The sequence below is a fragment of the Sorex araneus genome, chromosome 3 (assembly GCF_027595985.1).
Source record: "Sorex araneus isolate mSorAra2 chromosome 3, mSorAra2.pri, whole genome shotgun sequence".
NCBI lineage: Eukaryota > Metazoa > Chordata > Mammalia > Eulipotyphla > Soricidae > Sorex > Sorex araneus.
Genome location: NC_073304.1, coordinates 13,484,851 through 13,510,991, shown reverse-complemented (window position 1 = coordinate 13,510,991; position 26,141 = coordinate 13,484,851).

Sequence of the window (26,141 nt, the reverse complement as noted above, 5' to 3'; positions counted from 1 at the left end):
TTTTGTATGCCTACAAAGGACTGGAGTGATAACAGAGGGGGCGTTTGCCTTTCACATGGCCAACCCAGGTTCGATTCCTCTGTCCCTCTCAGAGAGCCCAGCAAGCTACCTAGAGTATCCTGCCCGCATGGCAGAGCCTGGCAAGCTACCCATGGCATATTCGATATGTCAAAAAAAGTAACAACAAGTCTCACAATGGTTTTTTAATATAAATAGAAAATAAGTAACTAAGAATATTAGTTTCCATATGAGAATTCTAAGGTAGTACTCAAATTATATTTGTGGGTTAAAAACTTGATAGAAAAGTTTCTGCAAAGGTCACATAAAACCTACCATTTGACACTTAGAATTGTAAACAAATTCTGAATAAAATTTCTTATTGTTTCCTTCCAAATACCCTTTATATAAGCTGACCCAGCAAAGTGATTGTTCACATTGTGACTCAAAGTCCAAAATCCAGCTCTGCATCTTTGATTTTTTTCTGGTCCTTATTCACCAAATCCAAACCATTATGAAACTCTGTTTTATCTCCCAAATACTTCCCAGTGGATTTCTATTTTTCACCTTCTCCACTCTGTGTGTGTTACTTTTATGTCTCTGTTTTTATTTTTTATTTTTTAACTTTAAAAAAAAATTATTCACAGTGAGTAACAAAAATCTCATGTTTAAACTTTGATCATATGGTCAAACACCTATCCCTTCCCCCCCACCCCGCCCTGCCTGTATGGCAGACAATTTCCAAAATATTCTTTCTTTACTTTAGTTGGGCTGGAGTGATAGCACAGCGAGTAAAGTAGTTTGCCTTGCACAAAGCCAACTCAGGTTCAATTCCTCTGCCCCTCTCGGAGAGCCTGGCAGGCTACCAAGAGTATCTCACCCATAGGGCGGAGCCTGGCAAGCTACCCATGGCATATTCAATATGCCAAAAACAGTAATAAGAAGTCTGACAATGGAGATGTTACTGGTGTCTGCTCCAGCAAATCATGAACAACGGGATGACAGTGACAGTGACCTTCACTGTATCTGCACCAACCTAAGCCACTCTCCTCTTTTACTTATTCCAGGTCATTGACCTTTCAAATATCCCTGATTTTCCAGCAGCAAATTACCCCATCAAAATCCAATCTTCACACATTTCTGCACTGTCCCAAGCCTTACAGTAGTTCTTCTAACTTTAGTAGCAAGCTTCATCTGTATAGTGACTGGCAAACCTTCCTTTTCCACCCAACTCCTAATCTTCACAAGTCTTCTTTCTAGAAAATGCCATTCTTTCCCCCTTCTCTATTATGTATTTGTTATACTTTCTTCCTCCATATCTCAAAGGCTGACTCCCTATCACCTGGGGCTCAGCTAAGAGGTCATGTTTTTTAGTCTGCAAGTCAATCTAATGTTGCTTTATCCAAAATTCACAAATTCACTCTACTTGACCTTCTCCACCATTACCCTCTTATAATCTTGTCTTCATTTCATAAATTGCTAACTGAAATTAAATGAGATCTTTTTTTTATTTTTTTAAAACTTGTTCTATACCTTTTTATTCTTTTAAATAATATCTTTATACCAGCCCACCCAACACAATAATTGTTCACATCATGACTCAAAGTCTAAAATCCAGCTCTGTCATCTTTTATTTTTTCCTGATCCTCATTCACCAAGTCACAAATTGGAAAAAATAAAATTTGTTCAATGCAGTCATCAATGCTATTTGGGGCTAATTTGAACTCTGGCAGTAACATATAGCATGAGTTTCTTTTGTGAAAAGGAGAAAAAATTGCAATGATAATGATGAAGATGATGGAAGCAAAATGTTATAATCAGGCATTATAATCAGTATTCTATGGGAAATTATTGTTCTTTTCTCATACAACAACCTAAATAGTTTTATCAGTCTCCCTTTAAAGATGTGGAATGCTGAAAGAACCAGCCAAATCACCGTGGACAATAAGAAGGGAGAGAACAATCAGAATTTGAATTCATATTGTTTGACTCTAAATTCCACGTTCTTAATCCTTATAGTATTCTGCCTTTCTTCACAGATGCTGTTTAATTAACTTATTTCCCAAAGAAACTAATTTTTGAGGCACTAGAAATTAGAGGAAAAGGAAAGCCCATAAGAGTCACAGCAGATCTGTCAAATGAGACTCCACAAGCCAGAAAAGAATGGAAGAAGATGGAACAAAAACTCAAAGAAATAAACATATCACCAAGAATACTCTATCCAGCTAGATTATCATTCAGAATTGAAGAAATGAGACAATTTTATGGCCAGGAAACACTTTAGTAAATCCACAACATTGAAACCAAGCATTAAAGAAGCTTCTTTAAAAGGCAAGACAAATTCCTCAGCACTTGGCATTAAAGTTTCACATTCTCTCTGGCACTTATAGTTGTCATCTACTAGGTTAATAAAAACGTGTTTACTCCTATCCTGCTAAGGTATTTTTTATGTTAGTAATAATGTATTAACATTTTATTTGTACTGAATGTCATATACCTGATCGGGTTTACAGCACTGAGATTTTTTATTATAATCCTTTGCTCATTAATGCAGACACTAAAGCAATATCAATAATATTTTCTAACATAATGTTAATATTCCCTTTATTAGGATAAAACACACTTTTATACTTCGATAGACCTATTGAGATTTTCCACTTGTTTTTCTTAGCTTTCTTTACTCTTACTAAACTTTACATTTGTAGAGTTTATTTATTTCATATTAATTTCATATAAATGAAATTTTAAATTTCATATAAATTTATTATTTTATATAAATTTCATATAATTTATTTATTATTTCATATAAAACTAAGCTCCTGGAAGTGTGCAGCCACAATGTGGCCACACAACATCTGATAGTCTAGTTCTCCCTCTTGGAGAACCTGGCAAGCTACCGAGAGTTTACTGCCCTCACGAAGGAGAGCCTGGCAAGCTCCCCGTGGCGTATTCATATGCCAAATACAGTAACAATGATGGGTTTCATTCCCTTGATCCTGAAGAGCCTCTAATGCAGCACCACTGGGAAGGACAAGTAAGGAGAGGCTGCTAAAATCTCAGGGCTAGGACGAATGGAGATGTTACTAAGCCTGCTTGAGCAAATCAATGATCAACGGGATAACAGTGACAGTGACATGTAAGTCTAAAGATTATTAGCACAAAAATATTTTGAGTTTTTCAATTTGTATAAAATTTCAACCTGTATAAAAGTTTTTCAAAAATAATTTTACTTTATCAGTTTATTATTGATTTACAATTTGTAGAATTCCAGATTAGCTCCATTAACCTATCAATTAACCTGATAATTGATAACTAATCAATTATCCATTAACCTGTCAATACCTCCACAATAAGAGAGATACCAAAAATGAGATTTAAAAAGGAACATAGTAAGGGAATGACAAATGGTCAAGCTCATTATAAATAAAGATTCTGTATGTAGAATGAACTTACATAAAGGGATGAGAAGTGTGTCCTCGGGACACTAATGGGTGTTGGAATGACGTCTCCAAGAAAACTAAAATTAATAGTATCACAAAGGGAGTATAGAATAACATAACATGAGACTGACATTCAAGGACAGAAGACACAAGAGCCAGGAAGATTGCTCCATGGTTGGAAGCCTGCCTCATGAGCAGGGGGAGAAGGCAGCTGGAATAGAGAAGGGATCACTAAGACAATGATGGCTGGAGGGATCAGTCAGAATGGGAAATGTGTGCTGAAAGATAAAGGACCAAACATGATAACCTCTCAGTATCTGCATTGCAAACCATAATGCCCAAAAGTAGAGAGAGAGTATGGGGAAATTGCCTGCTATGGAGGCAGTGGGTGGGTGGGAAAGGGGGAGTATACTGGGGAGATTAGTGGTGGGGAATGTGCACTGGTGGAGGGATGGGTGTTCGATCATTTTGTGATTGTAACTCAATCATGAAAGCTTATAACTGTATCTCATGGTGATTCAATTAAAAAACTAGTATCACAAAGCCCGATACTTCAATAAAAATGGTTTAAAAACTAGATATAGGGGTTAAGGTGCGTACTTGTACGCTGCTGACCCCATCCATGCCTATGGTCCTCTGAGCACTATCAAGAGTGACCTGTGAGCACAAAGCCAGGTATAAGGTCTGACCAACTGGACTCATTAACCGAATGGGGAGTCCCAAAGCTAATAAGATGGGCACTTTTGATCTCTGTCCAGAGAGAGTTGGTTGCAGAGAATGAGACATAAGGAAACAAATACAAATGGACTGTCCGAGCTTTCGGGTCACTGAGGCAGCCATCAAAGGCTGGCCATTTATTCAATACAATATCGCTCCCAACAGGTAAGCCATTGTTTACATTGACAGAGACATTAAAGGCAGTTCACAAGGGTATCCAAATTCAATAGGCAAAGAGTAGAGGCTGGAATATTTCACATATTTCAGAGGGCGCCCTTTAAAAACCAGAGTCTATGTCAGTTTCCTATTCTATTTTTGCCCATGGGTCTAAACAGTCTTATTCGATGCTTTTTTTTGGTGAACATTTGCAGTCAGCAGGTATTTTTCATCTCTTCTATTCTTTCCTGGGTGCACATTTGTAAACCCTTTGCATTGTAAGACCTGAACTACTTGCCTGAGGAGCACATCCCACCATTGGGAGCTTCTGGTAGGGGGAGCACAAATGATTACCCGTATTGTAAAGCCTAGTACCTCAGAAAAATGGTTTTGGAATAAATAAGTTCAGGGGGTTAAAGTACATGCTCCTGTGCTGCTTAACCCATTAATGCACATGGGTTAATGTGCACCTCCCCTGCGCACCTTCAAGAGTAATCCAGGAGTGATCCAGGAGGACAAAGCCAGGAGTAAATTCTCACCAACTGGAGTCCTGAGCCTAACAGAGGGTCTCTTAGCCTAACAAGAGAGAAAGCAGATCTGTTGCCCTGCAAAATTCCTATCCTAATTAACCAAGCACACAGCCTCCACGTTGCAAGTATGTTCAGTGTCAATGAGAAAATGACTGTGAAGCAAATATTACAGGAATCTTGGACCAAATCATTCTCTTTCCGTGGCAAATCGCACAGGAGGCAAGAGAATGGGTTGACTTGGTAAGATGGAATAAAACAAGAAGGTAAGTATAAAGATACTGACAGCTGATATTCCTAATCCCTCCAGGGCAGACAGCTTACAGGTGGAGTTTCTCTCCTGAAGAATCAATCTAAATACGACTTGCCTTCTTCTGCTTCTTTTTAGTAAGTCTATTCCTTTGCGACCTATGTCAGTGTAGTCAATCCATCATTATGTCTTCACCTAGAAATCATTTTATTTCTAAGATGACTTAGCACTTTTTCACAGTAATCTAAGTCATTCAATATTTTAACTCTCAGAGAATGATCTTACCTAATTTGAATTCTTGTCTCACACACACACACACACACACACACACACATATACATATGTACGTACCTATATATGCATGTGTGTATTATTCCAAAATGAGAGGAAGGGGCAATGCAGAGCTCTTAGCTATTTAAACTGTCTCTTCTAAACCTTCAGTAACAAAGGAAAACAATGTATCCTTTCCTTTCTCCTCATTTTCCTTCAAATGTTTAAATTTGACATTGGCAATAAGGCACCCTCTGCTGATAATTCTGCCTTGAGTGATAATTCTGCTGCTTATAATAGGTAATCTTACAGCCTTCCCTGTTTGAATCATGATGAAAAGAAAAATGGATGAGCAGTGAGAGCCAAGCTTTTGCTGACTTCCATTGCTTTCGCATCAGGATTGCCCATGACCTTGTATTTTCCTTTCACTTTTCTCCCTAACCCAGCTTAAGAATTTAAAGCTATATGTATGGGAAGCTAAGGGAATCTGGGAGAAACGCTTCAAGCAAAATAATTTCAGCGCGTCCCAGAGCCATGTATTTGGCGATAGCCTCAAGGTATGTGTCCTCTGCTTCATTTTTGATTAGACAACGTTTTCTTGGCATTAGCAATGCATAAAGAAACAAAATCCTGGAAACAAGGTTACCCTGTGAGAATTAAACTAGTAAAATACACAGTATGATTGTGATTAGCCATCTGTGAACATAAAGCAAAAGACAGCCTGTAAATGTGTCACTGAAGAATTTGCAGACACCCAAACCTCCAATAAAGATGATGGGAATAATCTCAGGGAGACAGTCTGGAACTTGACAGCAATTTAGAAAGCAGAAATTCAATCAATTGCCATGTACTCTGCCGAAGAAGTGCCCAGAAAGGGGGTGAGTCTGCCACTCCAGGGAGCATTCAACACTTGCTCCCCAGGAGTGTTACCATCCTAAGCCAGGGAGAGAGAGCACCCCAGGAAAAGCACCCGCCAACTTCCTAGGACATCCGTGCTACCTGAAATCTTAGGGGAAATTAGATGAAAATAAACAACTTTTTATAAAGTTGATAACTAGAGGAAACGGTTTTGAAACTTGAACTTTGAAATTAACAAGGAGAATATTTTCTGATAAGGGGAATATTTTGCCACTGTGTTGTTTCCCCACACACACCCCAACCCCCCCACCCCCCACCCCCGGCTATGGTGGAGCGGTCGCCTTTCATGCCGCGGACAACTGTTCGATTTCTCCGCCCCTCTCGGAGAGCCCGGCAAGCTACCGAGAGTATCGCGCCCGCACGGCAGAGCCTGGCAAGCTACCCGTGGGGTATCAGATATGCCAAAAACAGTAACAATGTCTCTCAATGAGAGACGTTACTGGTGCCCACTCGAACAAATCGATGAACAACGGGATGATGACAGTTGTTTCCCCCAAATTCCCTCTATATGCATTAGAGAAAGTTTCGCCAAAACAGTTGCTTGTTTAGTTTCATTGTTTAACACTGCCACAGATATGTTCATTCTTACTTCCTCCTTCTCTCTCTCCTATTTTTCTCTCATTCTCTCTCTCTCTTTCTCTCTCTCTCTCTTTCTCTCTCTCTCTCTCTCTCTCTCACACACACACACACACACACACACACACACACACACACACCCCTCTGGTCCAAGTTATCCCAGGTAAACTCTTGCCTAAGGTTTCAGTGTGATGCATCAATTGAGACACTAGCTGGTATCCAGCAACTTGCAAGTGTGCAAGTTAAAGTGTGTGTTAAAGGGCAAGCAGCCCATCTCCGTGCCTTTTTTGTGTCTTTTTTTTTTCTGCTCTCACACAGCTCCACAATGATTAGTGGAGTGATTTTGATAGAGACTGTACACATACAGCTGACAAATCCTAAAATTTTACTCTTTTTACCACTGATCCTTTATAAAAAAGCATGTTCACCCGACTCCAGAGAATACCAGAAGAGTGGCTAGGGGAACAGCGGACCCGTAGAACTGAGACCCTCCAAGAAAGGAACTATCTGAGAAACTCCAACACCCCCATGCCAGGTTGGGCTGTGACCCTCACCAAGGTGGGGCAGAGTCTCCCACTGGAAAAGAGGTCTACGCAGGGCTGTAAGCCACTACTGACAGGTTTGACTCTGCATTTGAGGGAGACTCATGAGAAAGTCCCCTTCCCACCGTGAAAAGAAAAACATGACTCCTAGATTTACTAGGAATTTCCAAATTCCTAGTTGTTAAATGCACTGAAGAGTTCATGTCACTGGGTGCCCTTTTGCCACACTCCGAGCAAACCAGTCAGAGATAAAAAGCACAGCAGCACGGGGGAGCTAGAACAGTGGGTAAGCACTTGCCTGGCACAAAGCCAACCCCTGTTTTATCCCCACACCACATGAAGTCCCCTGAGTATCACCAAGGGTGATTCCTGAGCACTGCTGGGTAGGATCCAACACCCTCCTATACCTCCTCCAAATAAAAGACACTGTATCGAGGAAGAGAAGTTCCTCCTGCCCACCCCTCTGTGCCTGCAGAGAAGCGCTACAGGCATGCAAAACATACTCAGCTGACTGAAAAAGTGACAGAGTTGAACTGCAGTGTCAGTGGGTTGAAAAGCAGTGCCCACAAACATGAGTTTGCTGCTAATGAGAAACAAATCGGGCACCAGAACATGTGTCTAAAATACTGTAATATCATAACTTCTCTTGAGTATTTCTACGACTAGACTGAAAAGATCCCAAATGGAGAAACAAAACACGACTTTTGTCAAAGACATGTAATCTTCCTCTCCCCCAGAGGAAGACTAACATCCTATATAATGAATAAAGGTAGGAGGCAGACTTCCAGAAAGGCAGTACATGTAATGGTTGTTAGGACACCGAAAAGCAAATGGAAGAGTGGCACGAGTCTCGATGTGGTGGAGCTCTGGCTAAAGATGCCTACTGAGGATCATGTGAACCAGTTTCCCCAGAAACCCTGGGTACATGCAGCACGTGAAGCAGCCTCTCTCAGCATAGTGTGGAACCAAGTGCTATGAAACATGAGCATGTGGAAGAACTCTTAATCCAAAAGCAAAATCCAAGTACAAAGACTTCTCTCTGTAAAACATGAGATTCAGTGGGCAGGGTCTGGTCTGGTAGAATTGGAGGGGTGATATCCCTTAGATACACACAGAAGGGCTAAACTACTGAGATACTGAGCAACATACAGGCAGGATCTCCTAAGTAACTGGGTAAAAGATTGTGATGGGGTGAGTGAGTTAACACAGGGGACACCAGTGAGATTCTCTTAGACTTGTGCTTGAAGGACACATCAAATTCAGATGCCCCGCAGATATGCTTTGAAACAAGCTACTCAACAAGAAAATTCCCTTGATGCTTTGTTCCCAAGGGTACTGAGCACGTCCCATCTCCCCTAGGGGAAAAAAAGTTGGGGGAAAGAATTTCCTATTATAACCTGGACTGCTTTGTAATTTTAGTTCCTACTGTCATCTAAGTCATTTCAAAAGTCTGAAAAGAAGCCTTATTTTTAAATTCATAATGTTGACCAAAAAGACTTGCCTTTATTATACTCATAAATCATTCATACCTCCTCCATAACAAAAAAAATTATTTTTAATTTTTATAAAGCTTTTCCCCCTATTTCTTCCTAACACAAGAGGAAATGAGAATAATATTTTATGTTAATAGGAACAAAATGTTCAGAATGTATGAACTGTATAGAAATCTTATAAAATGTTTCAGGGGAAACATTTTTAACCAACAAAGGAAATGAAACACAAAAAGCCACATTAAAAGAGCATTGATGATTATTTCTTTAACAAGGAACCTGAGAGGAGTGGATTATGGGTGGGTGGAGGGCAACCCAGAGAGAAAATTATATTCCACAGGGTTTATGAAGTTGGGGGCTGTTTGAAGCCTCCCCAGCCTTCCTGCCTCTGGACCAGACCCCATATGGAAGCTCAGTATGGCTTTCTGCTGGCCAGCCTCTTCTGCCGGTTAGGGGTTCAAATCTTGAGCTCCACCTCCAAAGATGAAAGGATGTGCTGCGATGTAAGAAGCCTTCTCCCTCAGCCAGACACCCAGGGCCCCGGCAATGCTCCAGTGAAACCCCAAGACTCCACTTTCATCCACGAAAGGTTTCATGGAAGCAGAAATAATTGTGGCAAACATAAGGGAGCCCCAGTGGTCCCTCAGGACCCATGGCGACAGGGTCATTCCTGATGGGAAACAAGGTTTGAAGGGGAGAGAATCATTTCTCTGGCAGGGACCGAGAGGCAAGCTCTTGACTGCCCACACAGCAGTGAGCACAAAAGCATGAACACTGCAGCTGGAGCGCTTGCATGCCAACTGTCTGAGACAGCCAGCTGAAGGATATTTATGACCCACATTGGTAGCTTCCAGCGCCTCCCTGGGGGAACAGCCAGCTACAGACAACTTAAGTGAGTCCCCGGAGCATAACAGTTCAGACTTCAATCCCCAAAGCAACATAAACTTCACTGGCAGGTGCCCCTTGGTATCAACCCCACAAAGTGGATATTAAGCTCGGTCTTGTCCATTCATCTCCCCAAAAATGCCACTCATTGTGCACCTAACATCTAAAATGCCCACTTGTTAATATGCTATTTTAGTCAGGAACACTTTATGCTGTATAAAAACTGCAATTGTTGGAAGCAGATGTTTATAAATGAGAACAGGGGAAAAGTGAGCAGGGTAGGGGGGACAGGAAAGCCATATTTTGAAGACCCATTATATGCCAATTCATTTGCCTGAGTGCTTTTGATATTTGTCACATTAAAGTCTCACTGTGGCCCATGGAAGTAGGTTATTAGCTCCTGAACTGGCTGTTTTGTATTTGGCAGCTTCGTGTCTTTTCTCTGCATCTCTTTTATACACAGAAGGCGTCACCCAGGCTCCCATTTCTGATTGACATTTACCAATGGGAGGTCCTGGAATGAAATCACAAGATAAGGGGAATTAAGGCCGAGGTAGTTCATCCTATTCCCTTGATATGTTGATCTTTGTATCTGCAGCTATCCTCCATTCTAAGCTCTTTAGGACCTCATTCTTAAACTCTTAAACTGTTTTGTTATGCTTAATAAAATTTAGCTTTAGGAAATGAAAGATAGGGCTAGAGAAAAGAAATTGCAGAAACAAGGGACCAGAAGCACTGCCCTTGGAGGCTTGTGAAGGACCTGTTCTGCATCAGACCCCATTCATCAACCCAGAACCACAGGCAATGCACATTGGTGGCGCAAGCTTTCTCCTAATTAGTGAGGGTTTTCTGTCTTTGTGCTTGAGGCAGTGCTCATCTCTCCTCTTCCTTCAGAAGTGATTCAACTTGATGAGAGCCATGGCCAAAAGCCCTCTTTTACTGCTTCCAGAAAAATCAGAGTTCTCTGACAGAGAGACTTCATTCAGTTCAGACATCTGGGTTGTCTTCAGATTCAGACTGCAGCATGGTTCAAGTGCTCTCTAGCAGAACTACAAAGGGTTGTATGAAACACAAGAAATAATCAGTGCTTCCTTATCTCATTACACCTACTGGAACTGGAAGGAAAGTAAGAATGTCAATGGCCAAGTCATTTTTTGGTTCACAAACAAAATTAAATCAAATTGAAATGAACATTAAATTTGACTTTTTACTGCCCATATAAAAGTAGCACAAAATAAGCATACCACATAAATAACAAGCACTGTAGGACTGTCCTCCCATTGTTCATCGATTTGCTCGAGTGGGCACCAGTAACATCTCCATTGTGAAACTTGTTGTTATTGTTTGGGGCATATCGAATATGCCACGGGGAGCTTGCCAGGCTCTGCTGTGCGGGCAAGATACTCTCGGTAGCTTGCCGGGCTCTCCGAGAGGGGCAAAACCCGGGTCGACCACATGCAAGGTAAATGCCCTACCCACTGTACTATAGCTCCAGTCCTCATAAATAACAAGAACATCAACTATTTTCCTATCCTTGGTATTCTATTACCTTTAGTGCATGATGTTAGAAAGAGGATAGCTAATATAAAATATGATCTTTCATTCATTATGCTCCCTTTTTTGGAATTTTAAGTGTATTTTTGTTTAAGACGTGCCTTTTGATGCTCATAAATAAACACCTATTTTGCCACTCAGCCCTCTGACATTAACAGAGCAGCTGTTAATCTGAAAATATTGGTCCCTTTGAGGAAGCCATCAGAACTTTACTGTGCAAAAAAATCAATACCTGTGAAAGGGGAGCTCTAGCATGCAGTGAACCAGCAAGGAGATATTTCATTCTGGTAACAATTCTTTCCCAGCTAGTACTACCCCATGGCCCAAATTTCCAGGAAGCAATACTGACCTGTGTAGAAGAAAAAACATATATCAACTAGAAAAGAAAAAGCAATGAATTCATAATTTTTGCTTAGAGAGTGGGACCTAAGTCAGGAAGGATCAGCAACATTAGCATGCTGCAAGACAATTAAGTCATCAGGGACACCCCAGAGGGAGGTGGGTCAGCCCAGGGCTGCGCAAACAGAGCCCAGCAGCTTAAATCTCCCACACTCCAGAATCACCACCATACTCTCAAGTGAACCCCACTGCTCAGGATGAGCTTCATCCAAGAAATTAATCTGCTGAAATACCCAGGTATTCAGCTTTTGTGACTGAAATCTCCAAACTGCCACTGAGTCAGTATGGGCTAGCTCCCCCTGTTTTCCTGAACTTTTGGAAGGCCCAGTAGTCATGAACACCCCAAATCCACCTCCCAGTTAAAAATTTAACTCCAGCTGTATCACCCCATTAAAAATTCTGGACTTCCTGGAGCACACGACTACAAACTCTACAATAAACTCTACTGATAAACCAGTAGTAGCATACCAGAGTGGGTGGGATGTAATGTAGAAGGCAATCAATCTCAATTAACAAAATATAAACTCAGAAATCTTAACCTATAACATCTTAGCAATCTCTTACATAAAGACTTAATAACTTTAAGGTGATACCTAACTTTCTTCCATGAAATCATTTTTGGTCAGTTTCATTGCAAAGTACTGAAAACAAGAAATTTTAGATACATTATAAAGGGCCTACCATGGGGTAGGCCTAAAGGGTGATTAGGAAAATTAGAGACAATGGTGGAGGGAAGGATTGATGTTAAAAAAAATATAGCATTGCAGCACTGTTGTCCCATTGTTCATCTATTTGCTCGAGTGGGCACCAGTAATATCTCCATTGTGAGACTTGTTACTGTTTTTGGCATATCGAATATGCCACGGGTAGCTTGCCAGGCTCTGCCGTGCGAGTGGGATACTCTTGGTAGCTTGCCAGACTCTCTGAGAGGGACAGAGGAATCAAACCTGGGTGAGCTGTGTGCAAGGCAAACAGCCTACCTGTTGTGCTATCACTCCAGTCCAAATATATATATATATATATATATATATATATATGCTTATATATATATATTTTTAAAAATTTTTATTAAATCACCATGTGGAAAGTTACAAAGTTCTCAGGTTTATATGTCAGTTATACAATATTCAATCACCCATCCCTTCACCAGTGCCCATATTCCACCACCAGAAACCCCAGTATACCCCCCGCCCCCACCCCCTACCCCCTACTGTTTAACTAATGAATTTCACTTCATTTTTTCTTTACCTTGATTACATTCCATAATTCAACACAAAACTCACTATAGTTGTTGGAGTTTCCAACCAAGAGAGACAGACCTACTACATTTGATAATTAGTTTTTCATTGCTGGAAATGAAGAGATATGTAGCCCCACTGCTACAAGTACATAACTCTCTCTCTCTCTTTTTTTTCCTTTTTCCTTTTCCCTTTTTTTTTCTTTTTCCCCCTCATCCCCCTTCCTGCGCCTCATAGTATAGTGTACGCCACGCCGCGTCGGGCAGTGTGGGGCTTTTGCTTAGTTCACAGTCCAGAGGTGGCTGCTACATTAAAAACCTTCAATATTTCAACAAAAACTTACTGTTATTATTTGGAGTTTCCCCCCCAAGTCAGACCTGTTCAAATGGAACCATTTCACATTGCTGACAATTATAAATGTTAAGTCTCTTTGGATTTCTGTATAAAATCCAGGGAATTTTTTAAATATACCTCCTGGGGTGGGGTGAAGAAAATTAAAAAGATAGTCTATACATTGTGCTTTGTAAATAAGTATGATGCATATTTTTAATGAAAAGATACCTTATTAAAGGTTTAAAATTAAACCGCTTTCAAGTGAGTGAGAGTGAACATAATTCTATGGAGAAAGTTATTTCTAGAATGCACTTACTTAAGGCTCAGAAATAATTGATGTTCCCACTGATGACCATGACCTACAGACACCACATGAGCTGAAAGAGCTTTCTGACTCGACTTGTTTCCTGCCGAGTTTTACTGCTAAGTTCATGTCATAGCATCCCAGATCTCTATGAAATCATGGTTCTTCAACAATTGAGCATCATTCTAATTCCACAGCAAACAGATTCTTTTAGTCATATGAGCAATTAATTCTTGCAATAAGTTTCTAAAATTTACTTTCAAAACATTTTAAGTGAACGCATTATAGAGTAGCACAGCTAAGTTAAATCGGTCCCTGTGGGTGTCAATTAAACTACCTTTGTGGCAGTATATCATCATAATTGGGATGCTTAATTTTATGTGTCATCTTAAAAGGGTTCCCAGAGGTCACAGATTCCTAGATATTTCGGTAAATATTATTTCTGAACTTGTCTGTGGGGGGGTGTTTCCAGGAGATTAACATTTAAACCAGTAGACTGAAAAAATTCCATTTACTCTGCCAATGCAGTAGGCATCATGAAATTCATCAAAGACTAAAGAGAATAAAAGGAAGGAGGAAAATATTCCCTTCCCCTTCCCTGACTTTTTCCAGTTGGGACATGAATTCTATACCTTTGAACTGGGATTTACATCATTGATGTTGCTGCTTAAATTGATGAGGACTATAATTTAATAACTACAAAAATGAAAACTGAGTTTTGGCGACTCCTTTAATCTAAAGTGCCCCTATTGTTCATTCTTTTCTGGGTTTATTTCCTAAGCATATGTAAAAAAGCTCGTTTTTTACATTTAATTGGGAGTAACACTGGTTTACATGTTTAAATGTGGATATTTTATAGGGCATAATGTTACAAACCACCCTAATATCAAAGTACAGTCTTTCCGCCACAGTCCATTCAACCCTTTCAGGACTCACCCCCACCCCAATCAGCGTCCCTGATTCTCATCGATGGAGGTTGGAACGCCAGATTCCTTCTCTCACTTGGGTGAAATGTGATACTCCTAGCATAGCTCTTTTGCTTCCTCTTTGGGTGACCCGAATAGCATTCTCATCCTGTTTTTGTAGGGCCCAGGTCTCTGAGGCATATGTTAGTGCAGGAAGAACGGTGGAGTCGAAAAGATGTGACTGGAACCAGAGGTTCTTCGTCCTCTTAACCACTTCTTCAGTGCTCTTGAAGGCGTTCCACGCTGCTCTCTTCCTCCTGCCCAGCTCTGGTGCTAGGTCATTCGTCATGCTGAGTTCTCGACGTAGGTACACATAACTGCTGCATTCAGATATGTTAGTTCCGTTGAAAAATTACCTTTACAAATTCATGGGAGTTTTTTGTTCTTGTTCTTTGGATAGATATCCAGCAGTGGAATTACTGGAACATATAGTAGTTCTGTTTAAATTTTGAGAATCTCCATGTAGTTTTCCACATATTCTAAACCAGTTTACATTCTCACCAATAGTGAAATAGAAGTTCCTTATACATTGTTTCTCATCTTTTTTATAAAAACCATTCTTACAGGTGTGAGGTCATGTGTCTTTGTTGTTGGTTTTTTCTTTCATTTTCCTGACAATGAGCAATTTTTCATGAGTCTCAGTCATCTGTATATTTTCTTTAGTAAAATATCTGTCCAGTTATTCTCCCAATTTAAATGTAATTGTTTTATTTTCTTTCTTAAATTATTTTAATTTCTTATTGAGTTTTATAAATTTGTTTTGGCGTCACATCCAGCTGTGCTGAGGGATCACTCCTAGAGGGTCTTAAGGGACTAAATAGGATGCCAGGTACTGAACCTGGGCCAGCCATATGCAAGGGAAGCATCTTGTTGGCTGTATTATCACTCAGGCTCTCAAGTTTTTTAAGTTTTTATATCTTGAATGTTAACATCCGATGTATGGTGTATGACAATTTTCTCTCATTCAATAAGATGTCTCCTACTCATAATTTCTTTTAAAATGTAGAAGTTTTTCAATTTTATTTAATACCTTTGTATGGGTTTATTTTTTCCCCTTATGCTTTATACAGAAAACTGGGGCAAGAACACCCTAATTAAAAAGCTCAGAAATTAAAGGGGAGAAGTTACAATAAATATATCAGAAGTACAGAGGAAAATAAGAGGTTGCATTACACTAAAATGGAAAACATAGAAGAGATGGGCACATTTTATAAATCATACCACCTCCCAAGATTGAATCAGGTGGTAATAAAAAAAACCTGAACAGGTCAACTAAAACAAGAAAATTGAAATAGTCATCAAAACTATCCCCCACCGAACAAAAGCTTAGATCCATATAGTTTGACTGAAGAGTTTTACCTAAAGTTCAATGACAACCTATCCTTCTCAAACTGCTCACAAAAAATTAATATACAGCAATTTTTCTTGAAAATCTTATGAAACCAACATTATTCTGAGACTAAAGCAGAGACATCAGAAAAAAATCTTAGACCAATATCTATGATTTTTATAGTTGCAAAGATCCTCAGCAAAACTTATAGCAATCCAAATTCAACAATGCATAAAAGAACCATAAATAATCTCCATATTTCAGGGATCACTATCGAGATAGCACAGTGGGTAGAGTGTTTGCCTTGCATGCAGCCGACCGGGGTTCAATTCATCTGGCCCTCTCAGAGAGCCTGGCAAGCTAACAAGAGTATCCCGCCCGCACAGCAGAGCCTGGCAAGCTACCCATGGTGTATTCGATATGCCAAAAACAGTAACAAGTCTTACAATAGAGACGTTACTAGTGCCCACTCAAGCAAATCGATGAACAACAGGACTGGACAACAGTGCTACAGTGCTATTTCAGGGATGCAAGGATTATTTGATACATGAGAATTATTTAAAATAGTGCCCCACATTAACAAAAGAAATATTTTAAATTGTATGATCATATCAATAGACATAGTGAAAGTTGTTGACAAGATTTAGCATCATTTATGATTTTAAAATCTCAATAAAGTAAGGAGAGACAGACTCAAATTAGCATAATAAAAGCCATATATATAACAAACTTATAGCTATCAATTAAAAAGTTGGAAATCTTTTCCCCTAAATTAGGTACAAGAGAAGAATGTCTACTATCAATGCTGTTTAACACACTAGGAGAAATTGTAGCCATAGCAACAAGAGAAGAAAAAAGTAAAATCCAAATGAAAAAATAAGTTGAATTATTACTATTTGAGAAGACACAATAGTATACATAGAAAACTGAATCCACTAAAAATTATTAAGCATAATAGATCAGGACAGTAATATGGGAAGCTGCTAAATCAAAAAATATACAAAAATATGTTGTAATAGAAAGTAAGTTTTTATTTTTTATTTATTTTTTTTTTTTTGCTTTTTGGGTCACACCCAGCGATGCTCAGGGGTTACTCCTGGCTTTGCACTCAGGAATTACTCCTGGCGGTGCTTGGGGGACCATATGGGATGCCGAGGATCGAACCCGGGTTGGCCGCGTGCAAGGCAAACGCCCTACCCGCTGTGCTATCGCTCCGGCCCCAAAAGTAAGTTTTTAAAAAATCCATTTATAATGGAATTAAAAATCAAGTATTTAGGTCAAAAAAAGTAGATGAACAAATAGAAATAGGGATGCATTTAAGAGTACATTTAAAGAGTATAGTTCTCACCGTGTGACTTCTGTTCTAGCAGACATAGGAAGATTGCACTCATCTGTGGAATATAAAATAACAGAGTAGGAGATTAATATCCAAGAATAATAGAAATAAGTACCAGGAGTTTGGCTCCATGGCTTGGAAGCTGGTCTCACATGCTGGGGAAAAGGCAGCTCAGATAGAGAAGGGAACACCAAGTAAAATGTGGTTGGAGATCCCGCATAGGAAGGGAGATGTGTGCTGAAAGTAGACTAGAGACTGAACACAATGGCCACTCAATACCCCTGTTGCAAACCACAACACCCAATTGGAGAGAGAGAGATCAAAAGGGAATACCCTGCCACAGAGGCAGGGTGGAGTGGGGGGGAGATGGGATTGGCGGGTGGGAGGGATACTGGGTTTATTGGTGGTGGAGAATGGGCACTGGTGGAGGGATGTGTTTGCAAACATTGTATGAGAGAAAAACAAGCTCAAAAATGTGTAAATCTGTATCTGTACCATCACGGTGACTCACTAGTTAAAGAATAAATTTAAAAAAATTAAAAATTAAAAAAATAAAAAAGAAAAAGAAATCAATCTGGAATATAAATGAACAATTTCATAGAACTTTTTAGTTTTCTTGAACTTCGGAAAAGGTTGTGTGTTATTAGTTGATTCATATTTTTGTGTATTACAGCTATAGGTAAAATATGAAAATAAAAATATCCATTGTGTCATTAAAATTTTTTCATGTATAATTTTATCATAATTACAATTAATTACAAGTTTAAAAGAGAAAAAAAGAGTATTGTTCTCTTAAATGAAATACAAAGAAATGTATTCCTTATATCCCAGTTTTACAATAATAAGACATCTCAGTCTCCATAATCATTTGAATAAATTCCTCACAGTAAATAATACATTTATATTATGTGATTAATTACTGACATTGTGCCTGACAGCATCATGTCAAGTTTGAGATTAACTCAATTATGTATCACAGAATCATTTAAAGGAAGAAAAACTATAATTATTATCTTCAATTTTCAAATATTACATTCAGTAAGTAGCTATTAAGTCTTTATTGTGCTCTGATCTGAGCTTAGAGTGCTAAACAGGTATGATAGGGGGCCAATTTCTCATGAAAAACATAGTAAATTAATGAAATAAATTAATCAAGAAGATGTTTCAATGGATAAAAACTTCATAAAGATGGCAAAACAAAATAAGAGTGAGATTGACCAGGGGCTGGAATGATAGCACAGCGGGTAGGTGTGTTTGCCTTGCACGAGGCCGACCCAGGTTTGATTCCTCCGCCCCTCTCAGAGAGCCCGGCAAGCTACCAGGAGTCTCATCCGAAAGGCAGAGCCTGGCAAGCTTCTGTGGCGTATTCTATATGCCTAAAACAGTAACAAGTCTCACAATGGAGACGTTACTGGTGCCCGCTTGAGCAAATCGATGAGCAACAGAATAACAGTGATACAGACATTGATACAGTGAGATTGACCATGGCGTAAGGAGTGATGAGAGAAATGTTTCTGAAAAATGATATTAGAGTACAGAGTGATGGATGAAGATGATATTGGAATACATGTGTGAAGTTTCTGGGACAATATTTGGTCAGCCTCATGTGATCTCATAAGTAACTGAAGGCAAAATCTTTTATATTAACCAGAACTTAAGTATTCTGTCTGCATAGTTCATCTCTACAGACCACAAAGGATTAAGTTACTCTGAGGTTGTCATCTAATGGATTTAGGATTAAAATATCACTCTCACGCTCTTCCCCTCTGCCCAAGCATAAACATACTTACCCCACTACTGTTTTTATTATAATTACATTTTTTTTCAGTACCTACCTTTTTAGTTTCATGGACATGCAAATTACAGCTACTGTATGCTATCAAAACAACTCTTTGGCTCTGCATAATGATTCTGAAGAGAGTAAAAGAAACATAACCGTAAAGGTATCTCATGAACAAAGAACACACACACACATACATACATACACACACACAAAAGCACAGTTAGCACTTACGCTAAACAAATCTGGCACAGCATTTATCAGTTTCATAAATACCTAGAATACCCACATGCTTTTTGTTCAGCATGATGTATTTTTTTCAAGAGATGCTTTAAATTTTCCACTTTGTGCCAAGGTAAGTTTTATATCTCAGTAATCTACAACATATGGCCTTTATGACATTATGCATTATTTGCATCCAAATAAAACAGTTCATTAATCAAATGGCCTATTGTAACCTCCAGCTTCAGAAACCCAAACATACCCAAGAAGGAGGCAATTTTTAACTCAGAATGTGGCCCTTTAAAATAATATTTATCTGGTCATGTCAAACAGTGGCCCAATGTACAAGAGATGTTTGCATATCAGGAAAGGGATGATAATAAGGACTCTGTCAGCCCCAAAATACACACAATTTATTTCTTCCCTGACTTTGGGTCATTTGTTTTGCTACACTCTTGTTGATTTAGAATGATATTTTCTTATAAGGTCAAAACGAGGTCTTTTTTGTAGCAACCAACATTTAGCTGTAATTAATGTACAGCTAAGTAAGAAGGAGGTCAATCACTGAAGAATTCACTAGAGAAGTAAATTGGAATTTTACACCCACACCAACAACTGCAAATGTGCCTAGTCTAATGAAATATGCAAATAGGACTACAAGCCTTAGTTCACTGATTCATTCATATCACTTTTGTATCAGCCAGGGTCCTAATGGCAAATAATAATAGCCAAAACTAGCTAACATACTGAAAGAAAAATTTAAATGCTTATAGTAAACATTTGTATATTATGAATATACACTATATAATAAATATACTTGTATATGTATGAGTTTTAATTTATAGTAAATAATGTAAAAAAATGGTAGAAAAAGAAGAATTTGTTCCTGCTTCTTTTCATAATCACAGCAAATCAGCCCTAAGATAAGGATTGAATCTACTTAGAAATGGCCTTGAAACCAGGCAGAGAGGAAAAATGCAGCAATGCTTTGGTTAAGGAAAAATCCCACTTGGATAACAACACAGAAAGAGATCTCTAAGATCCTGATCTCTGGTGGAATCGAGTGATAATGATCCTAATAGCTGTAACTATCTTCACAACCAAGAACACAAAACTGAACCCTAGAGACCTCAGCATTGAAGACCTGAGGGAGGGAAGCATTGAAAGCCACGGAAAAAGAGGGAACTCAGAAACATCCTTGGGAACCTCACCAATTGACATGGGACTTGCTGTCGAGCCACATTTTACGTTCATGGGAAGCCAGTGACTGGGAAGTGAATTGGTATCAGAAACAGCAAGTGCCAGACTTTTTTTTTTTTATCAGTTTTTTTATTGTGGAAAGTTACAAAGTTACAAAGTTTTCAGGTTTAAATCTCAGTTATACAATGCTCGAATACCCATCCCTTCACCAGTGCTCATATTCCACCACCAAGAATCCCAGTATAGCTCCACCCCGCCCCCTCACACCCCAAACCCCCCCACGCCCCTAGCCCCCCCACCCTAAAGCCCCCCCGCCTGTGTAACTAATAAATTTCACTTTAAAGTGCCAGACTTTCGACCTTTTAAAATCTTGCTGGTCGCTCCCATATTAGAAACGTTCCCATATTAGAAACCACCCTCCCTACTGCTAAATCCTGAGGTGAAAACCCCTACTCAGTCCACACCTAGGGAGAAGCCTCGCTAGCCTCCCTAACTCTCAAGGGAGCCATCCTGGAGCTGGAGCAATAGTCCAGTGGGTCGGGTGCTGGCCTTTCATGCTGCAGATGAAAAATTTGATCCCTGGCACCCCATATGGATACAGAGCCCTGCCAAGAGTGATCCCTGCACACAGAGCCAGGAATAGGCCCCAATCATTGCAGGCTGTGTCTCAAAAAACATAAAATAGATACAATGGGGTCCCACCCCTGGGCCCTGCAAGATCCATATTTCCCCTAGCAAGCACAAAGTGATCAATAACACCGTGAAGATTTTCCAGTGTACCGCCTACTAGCCCACTAGCACGCAGGGCCACTGTCTGCCTGGCAATCTTTTCAGTCCAGAATCTGCCACAGGCCATGTCCATTGTGAATATCCTTTCCCCTCCAAGATCACCCGCCCCCCGCACCAGGTCTGCAACTCTGCCATCTCTCTGTCAATGTGGACCTTATACTACTGTGGGCCCATCTACCACGCGCCTAGATCCCTGGCCGTGATTCATGATTTTTGTGAGAGCCAGTCCAGTTCCTGGCAGGCCTGTTGTACTAGAGGCCGCAGTGTCCAGGGCTACTAGCAGCCACTTTCAATGTCAGCCTTGTACGTGCAGCCAGCCTCCCTTTGGAAATAATACCTCTAAAATGCCAGGATAAGCTCAAGGAACAGAAAGAAAATAAATGTATTAGTGGATCGTCGGGGGTAATAATAAATAGTGTGATTTCTATTTCTACCTATGCTTCCTGGATCTCTGAACTCTGGATATTGAAAAAATGTGCAATTTATTACATGATAACTCAGAGCATATATAAGATGATGTGCAAATGCGCAGGACAGAAATGGAGCTACCTTACCGTCGGTTAATATTCTAGTTAAAAGTAGTAACAACAATAATAAATATCGTGCCAGGCAGATAGATAGTAAGGTGTTTGTCTTGCACGCTGTTTGTTCAGCCTGAATCTGAACCCCAACACCATATATGGTCCTCCAAGCAAAGCTAGGTATGACCCCCAATCACAGAGCCAGGAGTAATATCTGAGCACAACTGGGAGTGACCCCAAAACAAAAAAAAATAATAAAGAAGTTAAAAAAGCATTATATTATTGGGGAAACACATATATACTGACTAATGAAATGAAACTGAGATCCCAGAAATAAACCCACACATCTAGAAAAATAGTAGTTTCTAGAACAAGTGATGTTAGAATTACTGGAAAAATTATTAGGGACATGAAAATTAAAATTGCAATAAGATATAACCTGTGAAACTCACTATATCAAAAAGACTAGAAACTGTGTGTTGGTGAGAATGTGGAGGGGAAGGAACTCTGGTACATTTCAAAAGATCAACAAAAGCTGGGAGCTGGTTCTTTGAAAGAATCAACAAGATTGATAAACCGTTAGCAAGATTCACAAAGAAAGAGAAAGCTCTAGTAAACCAAATCAGAAATGAAAGGGGAGATGTCACAACAGACCTCACAGCATTAATATCCGTTTTCACACTTACCTCCCAGATCTTGTCTGTGTAAACTGGAAAGACCGTGTGGTTCTTGGAGTGAGTAGGACACTCCTCATGCATTGTGTTTTGTTGCAGTCCCTCTGAGACTAGAGCCTAGTTATAAATTAAGAAGCAAAAAGGTGAGGGGATATGACCTAAGGAAAATCTGCAGAATATTGCAAGGAAACTATATGGAGGGAAGGCTTTACAGATCATTCATGAAAATAATTAACATGACCTGGGTAGTGAAGGAAAGTCAGATTTTACTGGCAAAGAAGACTCAGCAAAATGTAAGTAGTGTTCAATGTCCTCAGATTTGTTGGGATTTTCCCATGTCCCCATTATAGCACTCACAATCCAATGCTTTCAACTGATGTTTTGATTTAAAAGAAACCTTGCAGTATTTGGGAATTTGGGTGTTTATAGCCCCTAACATGAGACTTTGATTTGGCCATGAACCCAACCAAAGTTTAGAGCATATTTAAGCTTTTTCTGGTCATGTATGTAGAACCTTTATATGAAGATTTTACTCTCAGGTTTCCTTGGGGAAGTTATGAACAACCAGCTAAATTCATTATACTCCTTAGGAAAATACCAAATACGAAGTGATCCAGAGTCATGCCTTTTACTCACATTTGATCAAAACAATTCAGTGATAATATTTTGTATATCTCTATTATCATATTACAGGTAGTAAGGAAATACCAGTGCCTCTACATCACCAAAAATAGTAACCAGTATCTTTAGAATAAATCAATTCAAACTGATTAAAGAAATAATTAGCCAGTTCAGAAACATATTCTTAAGATTCTATAATTCCACCTTTTTAAAAAGAACATACAAAGTATACAAAAATAAAACTTAGGTGATTCACTCATGGACACTGACCACAGAAATATTTTTGTATTTTGTATCTTGGTACCGACAAAACTCTGTACAGTTAGACTTCTAACAGGGAAAGAGAATATGTCTAGAAATACATACATATATACATTTGTACATAACAAAGTGGAAGTGAGAGAAAGAGGAAGGAAGGAAGGAAGGAAGGAAGGAAGGAAGGAAGGAAGGAAGGAAGGAAGGAAGGAAGGAAGGAAGGAAGGAAGGAAGGAAGGAAGGAAGGAAGGAAGGAAGGAAGAGAAGGAGGGAGGGAGAGAGGAAAGCAGAGAGGGAGGGAGGGAGGGAAGAATGAAGGGGAAGGAAGGAAGGAAGGAAGGAAGGAAGGAAGGAAGGAAGGAAGGAAGGAAGGAAGGAAGGAAGGAAGGAAGCGAGGAAATAGTAGAGGAAAGAAGGGAGGGAATAAGGGAGGAGGGAGAGAGGGAGGGAGGGAGGAAGGGAGGGAGGAAGGGAGGGTAGGATGGCAGTCCTGAAGTCTATAGGAAAACCCAACAGACTAGAAACTCTTACACAGGCAGGAACTGATGTTATCATTTTGATGCATAATTTATTATTCTGTAAGAAAATCTCAGTTTTCCTTTAAAAATCTTTCAACTAATTGAGATGCTATCAAATTATCAATAATGACTTTTTTATTTGTGTCACATATACAAAATATGCTCATAATAACATCTAGAATGCTTTCATTGAATAAGTCAGTACTATTGCCAAACCATGTTGAGACATAAAACTAACCATCACATTGTTGCCTACTCAAAAAAAATTGGAACATTAGAACATATGACATTTCAAGAAAATGAAGTCTGTGTGATATAGTCCATCATTCCGAATAGTGCTCTGGCATTGAACTCAGTCCAGGTAATTCTGGAAATAAATCAAAATCCAATAACTGAGATGAAGCCAATGTTGATCTGTCAAAAGCAACACTAAAGCACTGAGACCTTCATCGCAAGATAGCTGAGTCCTCAGATAGAGTACTGGTTATAAAGGGTGAAAATTAAAGTGCCCTCTTGCCCGAATCAGGTCTGTGGCATTAAAGCACACTGTTTAAAGAGTATCTTTTCAAAACTCTCCCTGGGAATGTTCATATTATATCATTTTCAACAATTACATTAAGGAATAGATAAGATTTTTGGCAAGTACTCAAGGAAGTTAAACACAGAATTATGCTTTTATATTTGTTGGTTGGCTTTATCAAAGCAAAAACAAAAAAAAATGGAGTGAAGAGGGCCTTGGTGGAATGTTATTGAACTTAAGTATACTATTAATCACAATATTAATTCATCTTATCCTCAAAGTATTCCTAGGAGCAAAAAAAAAATCCTTATTCTCATTGTAAGTTTGCAAATTTCCACTAATGATTGATAGATCTTTTCTTCCTCCATCTTAGTCCTAATATACCTTCATCTAGTTTCTACCCAGAAAGGATATATTCCCAAGGGATCAAAAGCTCAAGTGGTCAAGAAGGGGAAGATCAAGATCTAGGTGAGAACTGGAATCTTTTTAACCTCTGCCTAACACTCATTACTCCTGTTCTGTCATTCTCAGAGACTAGGTAAGTCATCTTTGAGGACTTCCAATCGTTTTCAACCTAATGCTAGATCAATTTCTCAAATACATACATTCCTACCTGCAACTAGGAGTGTATTTGCTGTATATCTTTCTATATCAGTAGTATTAGTTGTGTGCCTAATACTTGAAGAAGTATAAAAATAATCTCAGAAACCTTGTTTATATTTCTTTTATATTTTATAGATAAAGCCATAAAACTGATTTATTTAACATATTCTATTCTTCTACCTTGAGAAGTATGTCATCAAATGCCCAAAAAGGCCAACTGAATTTGACCAATCTCAGTGCCTTTAGAGTTTCATCCTAAAACATGGTGACAGTGTGAGGTAAGATGACCTAGATCTCAGACAGATGTTACCCCACTTGTTGTTTTGCACCTCTCCACTCACAGTTCCCCATTTTACCAAGGAGCTTCATGTGCACAGGTGTAGACACCCAATCTATCCTCTTGGCTCTGTCTGTATCCCACATCTTTATCAACGGTCTTACTTTGAGTACTATGGTGTCTGTGCCTACCTGTAAAGTAGCCTTTTCAAATAATAACTAACTTGTAGGATAACATTGGGTTTGTCCTTTTAGCCTTGCCACAGAGAACTTAGTTTACCTTAAAGCAATGTCCTTTTTGTATGGACACAGGAAGACAGTTGATACTATGCTTTGTAACTTGGGAGTTAATTGACTCCAATAATATTTACTCCTGGGCATCTGCTTTCTTAACTCAGTTGCCCTTAGTTCCTAGTACCCCAAAAGCAGGGTCCCGACAAAAGATGGAATGGATCCAGGGCAAGCTGTGAGCTACTCTGCCATCGAAATGGGCCAGGCCAAAGCGCCACAATACTCAACTATAAGTTGAGAACATGGTCATAGACAAATGCTGTCATGATCCAAAAGTAACTATGAGACTAGGACCCTGCTGGGGTTAGGAAGACTAACCTGACCTGAGGACTGTGGTCTGGAATATATAGTGAATAACCTCAGGAAGAACCAAACTGTAAGTTTGATACATCTCTCACCGTGCTCATACAGAATGACATTGCTAGAAATATTTGAAGTAGATTTACTACAGCTATTTAAGTGGATTACTAGCTGAGGAAGGAAGAAAGGGACACACCCTGACACACGTTGTTTGGATTCCACCCTTAAATGGATCTCCTAGTAATCTGCAGTAATCTCTTTAGATGAGACTTTGTTAATCTCCTGGAGAAATGGTCTTACCCTTCTTTGTTGATTTGTTAATGTCCAACCCACCTTTGTGTCAC